General features: G+C 43.3%; 1 non-coding gene across 1 annotated transcript; it reads left to right on the forward strand.

Moving 5' to 3' along the window:
• Positions 1–1,251: 1,251 nt before the first annotated feature.
• On the forward strand, positions 1,252–1,326 carry Trnar-gcg (transfer RNA arginine (anticodon GCG)). Its single transcript has one exon. It is a non-coding gene; the product is annotated as a tRNA-Arg (tRNA).
• The last annotated feature ends 10,864 nt before the right edge of the window (positions 1,327–12,190 follow it).

A 12,190-nucleotide genomic window follows, 5' to 3' on the forward strand; every position in this document is an offset into this window, starting at 1 on the left:
AGGAGCAGGGGTGAAGGAGGCATTGGGACCAAAGCAGGTAACGGGAATTCTGGAGAGTGGAGAGGATGTCGGAGTGAATGGTGGGGCTAGGAGAAGTGATGAAAACGGAGTCTTGGCGGGGAGTGAGGAGGCAGATGTGTGCTCCAGGGAAGTGCTGGAGGAAGAGCAGGGTGAGGTTCCGGGCTTCGAGGAGTGTGGGATCCTGACGGGACAGGAGGTATTTGTAGGAGGAGGGGGTGGAGGAAGAGGAGGTGGTAGAAGGGACAGGCGAGGAGACATCCACGGCATCCATGGGGGTGGGAGGAGGAAGAGGCTGGGGTTTTTTGGGAGCGGAGGAGGCGGGGGTGCCGCTGGAACACTTAACTCCAACGGTAGGGTGAGAAGTCTGGGCCACCACCCTGACCGGGGTCACAGGAACGGTGGCAACAGGGTGGAGGAGGGGAGGGAAGGGATCAGAGAAGGCGGCAAGGGGGGAAGGAGCCGGGGACAGGGTGAAAAAGAGCACATGAGAGGGGAGGGTGAGGAGTGGAGGAATGGAATTGGGGGGGGGGGGCACTGGGCACACCATGTAATCATGGTGGCGGAGGTGGATGCCGAGGTATAGATGATAGCGGTGGTGGTGGTATTGGTGGTGGGCGTAGTCATGACTAGAAAGGAATAAGAAAAGGACAGGACGGGACAAAACGAAAGAAGAAAAGGAACTCACGAAGACGGATGAAGACGCTGACTGGGGCCGAAGCCCCACTCAGCTGCCGCCGGCAGGAGGGCGACTCCAGGGACTGCTGGGCTGCTGGGATGGCTGGGACAGCTGGGACGGCTGGGCTGCTGCTGCTGTCTCGATCGCAGGCCGGCTGGCGAGCTGGTCGGCGGGCAGGCTAGCTGGACGGCTAGGCCGGCTGGCTAGGCTAGCTGGCTGGCTGGCTGGCTGGCTGGTCCTGGAACACCTAGGCCGGCCAGAGTGGCGCTACAGTCTGGAACTGGGCGACCGCTACGGTCGCAGGTTCGAATCCTGCCTCGGGCATGGGTAGCTCAGTTAGTAGAGCACTTGCCCACGATTCACGCCCTCTCCTCACAGCCTTACTTCAGCCAGTACCCCGTCTCTTACATTCCAGACTTTACAGAAGCTCTCCTGTGAACCTTTCTTTCAGGAGTGCTAGTTCTGCAAGGTTCGCAGCAGAGCTTCCGTAAAGTTTGGAAGGTAGGAGATGAGGTACTGGCAGAACTAAGGCTGTGAGGACGGGGCGTGTGTTATGCTTGGGTAGCTCAGTTGGTAGAGCACTTGCCTGCGAAAAGCAAAGGTCCCGAGTTCGAGTCTCGGTCCGGCACACAGTTTTAATCTGCCAGGAAGTTTCGTGAAGGTCTGTTCTTCAACACCGTATATAAAAATATAATCGATACATACCACCCAACATAAAATTATGGATACAGCTGTATTGCTTGAAGTTAAATAATGTTTTTCGGGAATTCCAAAGCGATCACTTTCAAACACAACTTTAGTTGTTTCTCTGTACTAATTAATATATATTATGTAAACTGAGGATGGAGGGGAGAAAGGAAAGGGAAGGGAAGGAACTATTGATGTCAACTGCATCGGGGCTTTATGCAGAATCAGCGGCGACGAGTGAAAATGTGTACCAGAGCGGAATTCACACCCAGGATCTCCTACTTATTAGGCAGTTGCTTTAACCGCTGCGCCATCCCGACACCGTGTTTATCACAATTGCACGGACTGTATCGGCCGACCCACAATATCAACTACCGCCAGCTATCCGCAGTCCCCATCCAAGTCGTCCATGCTCGAGACTTTGAGATTCCCACAGGAGGTCGAACGTAATTGTGCATCCGCACTGAATCTGTGGATTTATTACCCATCGAGGCGAAAGAACAAACACCGCGCTTTGATATTATTGATCTGTATTATAAAACTACTCTGTCTGATTAATTAAATTCCGGATATTGTGCTGAATTTCCTCTACGGAGGTGTTAAAAGCTGTAGACATTTCGGCCAACAAACTGTGCTTCCTGTAGTCCACTAACTGTACACTCCATAATAACTTTGGCCTTTCCTCGTACAAACTAATCAAACGCACAACTTCGTCCTGAGTCCACGTCCTGGCAGCTTTCTACATTGCTTTTTTGCCAACAAATCGCTGACATTCACTGGCAGTGCTTATGCATTGTGACTACATGTTTAGTAGAGTAGACTGTTACATTGTTGATTCTGGCGCAGTGGATAACATGCTGGTCTTCCATTCATATTTCCACAATAATGTGTGTGCCGCGCAGGATTAGCCGAGCGGTCTCAGGCGCTGCAGTCATGGACTGTGCGGCTGGTCCCGGCGGAGGTTCGAGTCCTCCCTCGGGCATAGGTGAGTGTGTTTGTCCTTAGGATAATTTAGGTTAAGTAGTGTGTAAGCTTAGGGACTAATGACCCTAGCAGTTAAGTTCCATAAGATTTTTCACATACACAATAATGGGTGGTCGAGTTTCTTCACTGAAAATTTTTCCTTTCGTTCGTTAATTCCCTATAATATGTCTGTGATGATTTTATATGTTATTTGCTGCGTAGCATGGTTTCAGTCAAGAAATTTCGAAAGAGACTTGTGTTGTCCGTTTAGGAGTCAAAACAGGCGGTGTCTTCGCTCAGAAACATGCCATTGCCATAAATAATGGCTCAATACACCTAGTTTGGTGGGTACTCTTATTAACTGTGTGCAAGAGTACGGCAAAATACTTTCATGTTCAGAAAAAAACAGAACATCTTGAACAACTAGAGATAGGGCTTTCATATTCACAACACATGTACATTAGTACGTTCTGCATTTGAACCATGTCGGCCCGCACGTTCAAGTCATCATCGATATCGCGATTGAACACCATCTACCGGTAAAATGTGCCTGCGGCTCTCGTAGTCACTATAAATCGAAGGTAATGGATCAGTGTGACTTCAGCAGACGTGCTAGATGCCTCGCAGATGTATGCGCGAATCGTACCGTCAAATGGTTCAAATGGCTCTGAGCGCTATGGGACTTAATTGCTGTGGTCATCAGTCCCCTAGAACTTAGAACTACTTAAACCTAACTAACCTAAGGACATCACACACATCCATGCCCGAGGCAGGATTCGAACCTGCGACCGTAGCAGTCGCGCGGTTCTAGGCTCTAGCCTAGGCTCTAGCCTAGAACCGCTCGGCCACTGTGGCCGGCTCGTACCGTCAGATCAATGGGTTTGAAAGAGGGCGCATTACTGGCATGAATGTGATGCATCCATCGGGGATGCTGTTGCTCGTGTAGATCAAGGGTTTCGGCAGTGCAATGGGTCTTTTCAGAACGCGACGAGATAGGTCAGGCCGCACCACCCAGACCATTTCCCAAAAAGATCGACACCTCGTCCGAATGGCATTGCTGGACAGATCTGCGTCCTCATCGGCTCTGGCGGAACAGTGTAACACTAGTACACTATCGGGGATGACAGTCCATCGTCGTTTGGTTCAAATGGCTCTAAGCACTATGGAACTTAACATCTGAGGTCATCGGTCTCCTAGACTTAGAACTACTTAAACCTAACAAACCTAAGGACATCACACACTTCCATGCCTGAGGCAGGATTCGAACCAGCGACCATAGCAGCAGCGCAGTTCCGCACTGAAGCGGCTAGAACCGCTCTACCACAGAGGCCGGCCCATCGTCGTTTATTACGGCAGGAGTTACGTGTGCATCATCCACTTGTCCGCCAACCTTTGACGAATGTGCAGAAACATGCTGCACGGCATGGTGTAGGGAACGACGTCACTGGGTACAGAAATGGCATCAGATAGTGTTTTCCGACAATCCAGATTCTGTTTGTTTGAAAATGATGGCCTCATTTTGTTTCGCCGCAGATAGGGGGAGCGGCATCACAGTGACTGAACTCGCACAAGACACAGAGCTCCAGCTCAAGGCTTTATGGTGTGGGTACAACCACAAATCACAGCACGACCAAAAGTTGCTGCACGAACACGTGCCTTCTTGCTGTCACAGGACGTCAGCCTTTTGCCCTGGCCCGCCAGTTCACCAGTCTTGTCGCCAATCGAAAATGTGTGGGATATGGTGTGAAAGGAATCTACTGGGGTACACTTGTATGTGGCACCCGAATATGATACCATGTAATGGCCTGGTGCTTCCTGTCGGAGTCCGCAGCTCGTGGTCTTGGGTAGAGTTCTCGCTTCCTGAGCAAAGGGTCATGGTTCGATTCCCGGCGGGGTCAGGGATTTTTCACCTGCCTCAAGATGACTAGGTGTTGTTGTGTCGTCTTCATCATCATCACTCATCCCCGTTACGGTCGGAGGAAGGCAATGGCAAACCGCCTCCGCTAGGACCTTGCCTAGTACGGTGGTGCGGGTCTCCCGCATCGTCCTCTGTGCTCCGCCAAGGAGTATGGGTCTTCATCATCATCCTATCGGAAGATTCAAGAGGCATCCTGGAGACATTTTCGCGGTGGCTCAGAAGTCCGATGCGACAGCCGACTTGGCGACCACAACCGAGGCAAATATGAGTCGCTCCAGCAGGAGGGTTAGTCATAAGCTCCTGTCTGCGCTATCGTTTTGCAGCTAAGTTGTTAAGCCATATTTGGTCGTGCATATTGCTGCCATCTGCAGTCAGAGTCCTCCATTTGCTGCGATCGTCAGCGAGTTGCTCCCACTTGTCACTGTCAATATTAAATGCGCACATAACACGCTTGACGCAGTCCCTAAACCGTAGTGAAGGTCTTCCACGAGGTCTCTTTGCTCCTACTATTCACTGAGTAATGTGCGGCGGGAGTGGTCCATAAGATGCAGATGTCCTAACCATCGCAGGCGACGTTGCTTGAACGTGGCAGTGATCCTCCGATGTTTTGCTGTTTTCAGGACCATACCATTTGTCACATGATCCTTCCATGGTATTCCCAAGGTGCTCCGTAAGCACCGCAGGAGAAAGGCGTTGAGTTTTCGTTCCTCTTTGGCATATGACGTCCAAGTCTCACTTCCATACCGGAGAGTACTCAGCACACGTGATTCATACACACGTATTTTTGTCGACAATGTAAGATGCTTGTTGTCCCATGCTCGTGTGCGAACTTCCCGAAAGTACTGGCAGTCTTTCCTATTCGTGCATCTATGTCGTCATCCAGGGAGAGATCATCTGTCATTGCTGAACCAAGATAGCAGAATATGTTCTTTTACACGAGACCGTTGAAAATGAAAATAATAAAGCTGTGTTACGATCTAAAAATTGAAGCGAACGTGTCATACATTGGAAATTAATACGTCCTTTTACAGAGACGCGTTCAAAATTAAAATTAAACTGTCGTTTTACGATCTAATAACTTGAATGCGTAGGAGATAGAAAAACACGTTCGGTATTAATACGTGAATTTATAGGAAAGCGTAAGAAATGAAAATGAACTAGCCAGCCGGTGCGGCCGAGCGGTTATAGGCGCTTCAATCTGGAACCGCGCGACCGCTACGGTCGCAGGTTCGAATCCTGCCTCGGGCATGGATGTGTATTAACGTGCCACAGCAATGCCTGGGCGACGTGGTTACCGTCGTCGCTGGCGGCGCAGCGTTCCTGTTTATCGTTCTCTGAAGGCGATAGACATTGATCTTGCTGGGCAGTTCAATAAACAACAGCTAATTGGAGGTCCAAACGTATTTCGTGGACTACGTTTGAACTTTACATGTGATGTACAAGCCGTGTTTGGAGGTAGTACATGGCTCACACTTGCTGTAGTATGGGGCAATCATTGTGACTATGGTGGCCTTGAAGCGTTTCCAGATGCAAATATTCTTACATGGAAGACATGGAGGATAGCAGAGACAGCAGGAATTCTGGCTAAACAGCCTTATGGTACACTGGTTCCTAGTATGCCATTTGTGTTGAGTACTAGAAGGAAGAAGAAATTGAATGCAGATGAATACCTTTTCATATGGGCTAAAGTTGGTAATGGAAACTGTAAAATAAAGATCTCACGGGATAGATAAGGATGGTTCTCGGGTAGGACAAACTTTATTGTCTGTAATATAACATACAGTCACCATTAATCTTTATTTTACAGTTTCCATTACCAACTTTAGCCCATATGAAAAGGTATTCATCTGCATTCAATTTCTTCTTCCTTCTAGTACTCAACACAAATGGCATACTAGGAACCAGTGTACCATAAGGCTGTTTACCTGTAAGGTTTAAGTAGTTCTAAGTTCTAGGCCGCGTGGGATTAGCCGAGCGGTCTAAGGCTCTACAGTCGTGGACTGTGCGGCTGGTCCCGGCGGAGGTTCGAGTCCTCCCTCGGGCATGGGTGTGTGTGTTAGTCCTTAGGATAATTTAGGTTAAGTAGTGTGTAAGCTTAGGGACTGATGACCTTAGCAGTTAAGTCCCATAAGATTTCACACACATCTGATCTTCTAAGTTCTAGGGGACTGATGACCTCAGATGTTAAGTCCCATAGTGCTCAGAGCAATTCGAATTCGAAAATGAAATAGAGATTTCGGTACACGAACTAATAACTAAATACAGACGAACAAACACAGAACTGGATTTGCTATTACATAATTTTACAGACTAGTGTGGAAAAATCAAATTTGTTTTATAATGTAATAGTTAACGTGTAAAGCATTAGGGTCTGTGTAGCTAGATGTTGCGTAGTAAGAGTACACAATACCTTTAATCCACGTAAGGGCTGAACATTTTTGTACTGCAGCTACTCCTCTCATCATAGCTCTTTCTAACGGTATCAGCAAAGCTCCGACGTATCGACAGAACTGAACTACGTTATTTATTATCACTTTTTCGTCTGAGAGTACTCTCCGATAACGTATTTTTCCGCGATAACTATACATTTCGACAGACGCCAAGAATACGCATTAGTATGACTTGTATGTACAGCGCCTAGCAGCCTGGGTCATTCGGGTATTGTTTAGTATTGTCGGGCGCCTTCGGTCACGTCTGCACGTAAACGAGGTTTAGTTCCGCGTTCTGCCATCAGCACTTGTAAAATAAACAGGTAATACCTAGTTTGTAAATCGAATGAATGTGCTCTAAGTTATAAAAAAATCACATTATAATCTTAAATTTTTAAAACTAATATGAATAAATAAACAAACTCACCTGTCAGCAAAGTTTGCGTCTGGCTTCGACGGCAGAAAACTCGTTGATCATATCTTCATAGTTCAGACGGTCGGCTTCGATGTGAAGAATGGACAAAAGATTCAATCTCTCCTCAGACAACGTAGAGCCGAAAACGAGCGTTACGCTGAACGATTTGTAAGTGCCAGTCAGCATTCGAAAACACGGACTGAAACCTCTCTTTTCGTAAAAATTTACTCATTTGGGTATATCACTAATCTCAGAAGCTTTCAAAAGTTCCGCGAAATGTACACATTCACTAGGGAAGGAAGGCTCTAAATCTGTGTCATATGACGCTTGGAGTTTTGCTGCATGTTCAACAATATCGCCAGGTGAACTGTTCTTAAGGTTACTGAAAATTGTGACGGAGGCCAACAGTGTTCTATAGCTTTGCTTCTTCCTCCTCACTAATTCGGCGTACAAGTTCTCGAGTACTGGGGGAAATGTTTTGACTCTCAATTTTTCCCTTCCAGTCAGAAAAACTTCTTCAGAGTACGCTTCTTCGTTATCATGAAGTCTGCGTGTTCGTGATCTTTTATAGGTGCATTCATAGTCTATATCAGTCACAGTCTCCATGGATTTATTTTCATAATAGCCTAACATACCACGAATAGATGCAATACATCCTACAAGTGATTCAAATCATTCATGCACTATTTTAGTATCAATATTTACACTATTAAATCTCTGGAGTATGTCCTTCCAAACTGTCATCATGAATACTGTTTCTAGACTGCTGAGTCGATTCAATAAAGCTGAAGCCTCATTTCCCACAAGTGGTTTTTCAAACTATTATTAGCAATATGTGTGAGGGCACTTGTAACGCATTCCCAGTTTTCATATAGACTTATAAACGCTTTCTCTCTTGCTGACCAATGTGTTTTTGATAAACTTTTTACCGTTTTGCTTCCTGGTTCATGAAAGAAAGAAGTTTATCCCAGAGCTGTGTAGAAGCAGAGAAAAAATTATACAGGTTTTGCACTAAATTGAAAAATGAACATGCTTCTCGACTACAGCTTGCAGCACTAGTGCCGACTAAATTCAAAGAATGTGCTGAATAAGGTACATAATGCGCTTTCGTATTTTGTTCTTTAATGCGTGCCTGCAAATCAGAGTAGGTTCCTGACATTTTGCTTACGTTGTCGTATGACTGGCCTCTACAGTCAGTAATGTCAATGGAATTTGTAGACAGGACTTTTAGTATTATGTCCCAGGTTTGGTAAAAACAGAAGGAAACGTTCAACAGGTTCACCATTCTCGTTCACATATTTTAATATGAAAGATAATTGATCAATATGCGAAATGACCGCAGTAGAATATACCATTATAAAGGAATATTTGGCCTGTTTTATTTCACTTATGATAATTCGTTTTTTTCGTTCAGAAAGAAGCTTTATCATTTCATCACAGATTGTTGAAAAACGATAACTAGTTTGTCCCTGCCCTGGATTTCCATATTGTTCAGTGAGCTGTGCGAGAAAAGGATCAAACTCGGCAATAAGTTCAAGCGACATCGTAGTCCACGACTTGTTAGCTTCTTCACTACTGCAAACACCCTTTTCAAAACACTGCGCCAGTACGTATTTTCTGTCTCAACATGTGACTCGAAATGGTTATGTGTTGTTACAAGTGACTTTTTTCTTGTTAAGAGTGATAGCTCAGAATTTTTATGTTCAAGCGAATTTTCATGATGAGATAAAAAATTACAAATATTTTTCCAATCTGCAATACCATTAGTATAATCGCGGCCTTACCTCCGAACAATTTACATGGTGCACAAAAAACAGCACCGCTGTTACAGAAGTATATTAGAAATCACGCAAAGTTGATGCACCACGGTGGCATACTATTTTGTTCAAATATCTGGTTTTATTGCCTGTTGATCTTCTTGAATTAGAAAAATCAGCGTTACAATTTTGATTAATGCCACCTTGTAAGAGAATGTCAATTGTTGATTCATTGACACACCATTATGCAAGATCATCATTAACGAGGTTATTTCTTTTTATAATGTCTGACTCGACACTTAGTTTTTAGTGAAACTCGACTCAGGAACAATTTCCTTTCCTTCGTTTTTAACTTCTGTTTCGTCTGTATTTACTTCTTTTACAACAGCTGCAGTGGCAGAAATATCATCCGTACTACTTGAACTCAAAGTCGAACCAGCAACATTTTTTGTGAATAATTTATCTCCTCTTCCAAGCGTTTTTAGAACATTGGCTTCTCGTTCTCGCCTTTCCTTCGATAATTTCCGAAATTTCGCCCCACTTAATTTTGCACGTTTGCCTTTTTCGCTGTTATTCATGTTAAGGCACTTACAAAATTGTCAACCAACAGTCAAAACAAAAGAAAAAAATTTGTAAAAGGAAAGCAAGACTGTATCCAGTTCCAATCGTACTTCACCGCTCATGAGAACAAAGCATTTTACTTTAAACACGGCACATGTGCACAAAGATTTTTCCTTTAAACACGGAGCGGTGAACTGACCAACTCGGATTACTTGACGTAACTGTGCTATGAAAGAACGACAATGTGGAATAATTTAATTTCATTGTCGTCCGTTTCTCTGTTGTCAGTGAACAGTAGAAGCGCACCCGCCGGCTGGAATTCGTCTCGTAAAGAAAACGGGAGTCCCTTTTTTGACTTCCGTTTCCCGTGTCGCCGGAATTTTAGCTGGGACGCAAATATGTTCTGAATATTCTTGGGACTGTCTTTCTAATTTAAAAAGAAAATAATTTTTGCGATTTCTTGCAGTGAGGTGTGGTGGATCGTCTCTTATCCCACTTATTCTTATAACATTTTAGCGGTTTCTGTGGGCAGAAAAGACAGACTACAAAGTTTAAATAGTCTTGTTGGCAGTTGATGTGGTGTGTTGTCATTTGTGTGAAAACTACTGTTATGTCTACACGCAAATGCACCTTTTGTTCCAACATAAAATTTGCAATACCATGTACTATTCGATTGCCATGAGTGGGAACTTTGATATCGTGCTGGCTACGGCACAATAAATGAGACAAACGAAGGTTGGTTTCTTCTTCTTTTCTTGCCAAAAAAAGTAACTAAATAAAAAAAATGAAATTTTTAAACTGTTGCGAAGTGTATTTCACACATTATTAGGTATTCTACTTATGTTCTTTTCATATAAACAAGTGTTTAAAAATATAAAACCTTCCAAGTATCAACATGTTTTGTTAAATGGGTGTCATTAAATCAAAGCTCAGATATTGAAGAGCACAGAGCTTTCACATTAATTACAGTAACAGAGGTTGATACTTTCCTGTAATTTCTACAAGAAATCTAAGTAGAGTCAGGTTTTGCATACTGAGACCCACACATGAAACAGTATTTCAGAAACTGCTGATTAGTTCATCACAGCTTTTCAGAGGTCCCGGTATTTTCACGGAGAAAATATTGTATGGTTAAGTAAAAGCTGACAAAATTCTCAGAATAAGAACGTTTCAAACATTGTATTGTAGATTGGCGACTTTACAGCTTACTTCAAAATATTTTGAACAATCATGAAGATGATACCAGACAGAAACCCAATGTTAAATTTCCATTCAATCACCAAGTAAACTATGTATATTTCCAAGCTTGTAATGTCGAATTTCGTTCTTAAGGCTTATTTAAAGTAGCAAATTGTTTAACAATATAAAAAAAAATTTGTCGTTTGTAAGCGCAGTTATTTTAAAACCTAAAAGGTTAAAATGAGTACACAGCAAAAATGTCGTCCCCCTTAATGTGCCGCCCCTAGGCCCTTGCCCAGTGGGTCTACATGTAAATCCGCCATTGTTTTGTCTGAGATTGTAGCGTTGGCTTAAGAGAGCAGTGGGTAGCTGTCTGTGAAGAAAGAGGATGGAGTAGGCAGTTTTTGTGGTGTGCTCTGTGAAGGCACCAAGTGTTAGAGTACAATGTAGGAATTACGAGTACATGTATTATTGGAAATAGAAACATGGGAGCAGAAATCTTCACGCAAGCAAGGTAAAGATGTTAAATATTTAAGACTCTCGTTTAGCCAGCGCGTTAGTGTAAATGAGTTGGTTGATAATTTGTAACTGTTGAGTAACCCCAGATTGTACGTAAACTGATTTGATGTAAATGCTACCTAGAATCTCCCATTTGTAATGTTTCTAAGATTTGTTAACACTGGTATATGTAATTTGATGATTTGTATTTATGCTTTTTTATTAAGGTTAGATAATGCTTGCTGTATAAATCTCATTGTTTGTGAATCAATTAGTATAAAGGATGTAATTTTTCTGAGTAATGTAATTTCAATTGTCAGATGTTATCGGTATATTAAAATGTAAATGGTTAAAATGAATACAGAGCAAAAAATGCTGTAAAAAAAAGCCAACCTCAACTTGGAATACAGTTTCACTAGAAATGTCAGTGTTAGTAATTCACCACAATCAGTACCGCCTCCCTGTCCAGATCGTATGTTTCTCAAAGACATTGGTTTTTTTTTTAAATGTTTTCCTTTATCAGCCAATAGAATTTCGTGTACATTTCAAAATTTACTGCCATGCCATCATTGCCCACCGCTGAGCCTGTACGTAGTATGTTTTTATTTTTTTATGAGAGAGCAGAATATATCGCGTTCCACCATTGCTGCTTTAGGGATAAATAGTTTAATTTATTTGTTATGTCCATAGGGAACAAAGTTATCAGTTTTGAACAGGGCCAGAGGATTCAGTGCCTAAGGGGCTGAATGTATTTTTCAGTGACTATATTTCTTTATTGGTATTGTGATTGCATTGCCCAATCAATGCGTATAAAGTTTTTGTTAACACTAACACAGAGTACGTACACTGCTTGCAATTAACAACACGCTACACAATAACTTCAGTTATGTATCCATTCCTCAGTCACGCAATAAACTGTTTAAAAAAGATGACATTAAAGTATTTCTATCAAAAATTTACAAGGAACGTTCAGCTTGGCGACAGCTCTACCATTCATTTGCTTTGTGAAATCTTTGATACTAAAATACACTCCTGGAAATGGAAAAAAGAACACATTGACACCGGTGTGTCAGACCCACCATACTT

The sequence above is a fragment of the Schistocerca nitens genome, chromosome 7, assembly GCF_023898315.1.
Source record: "Schistocerca nitens isolate TAMUIC-IGC-003100 chromosome 7, iqSchNite1.1, whole genome shotgun sequence".
NCBI lineage: Eukaryota > Metazoa > Arthropoda > Insecta > Orthoptera > Acrididae > Schistocerca > Schistocerca nitens.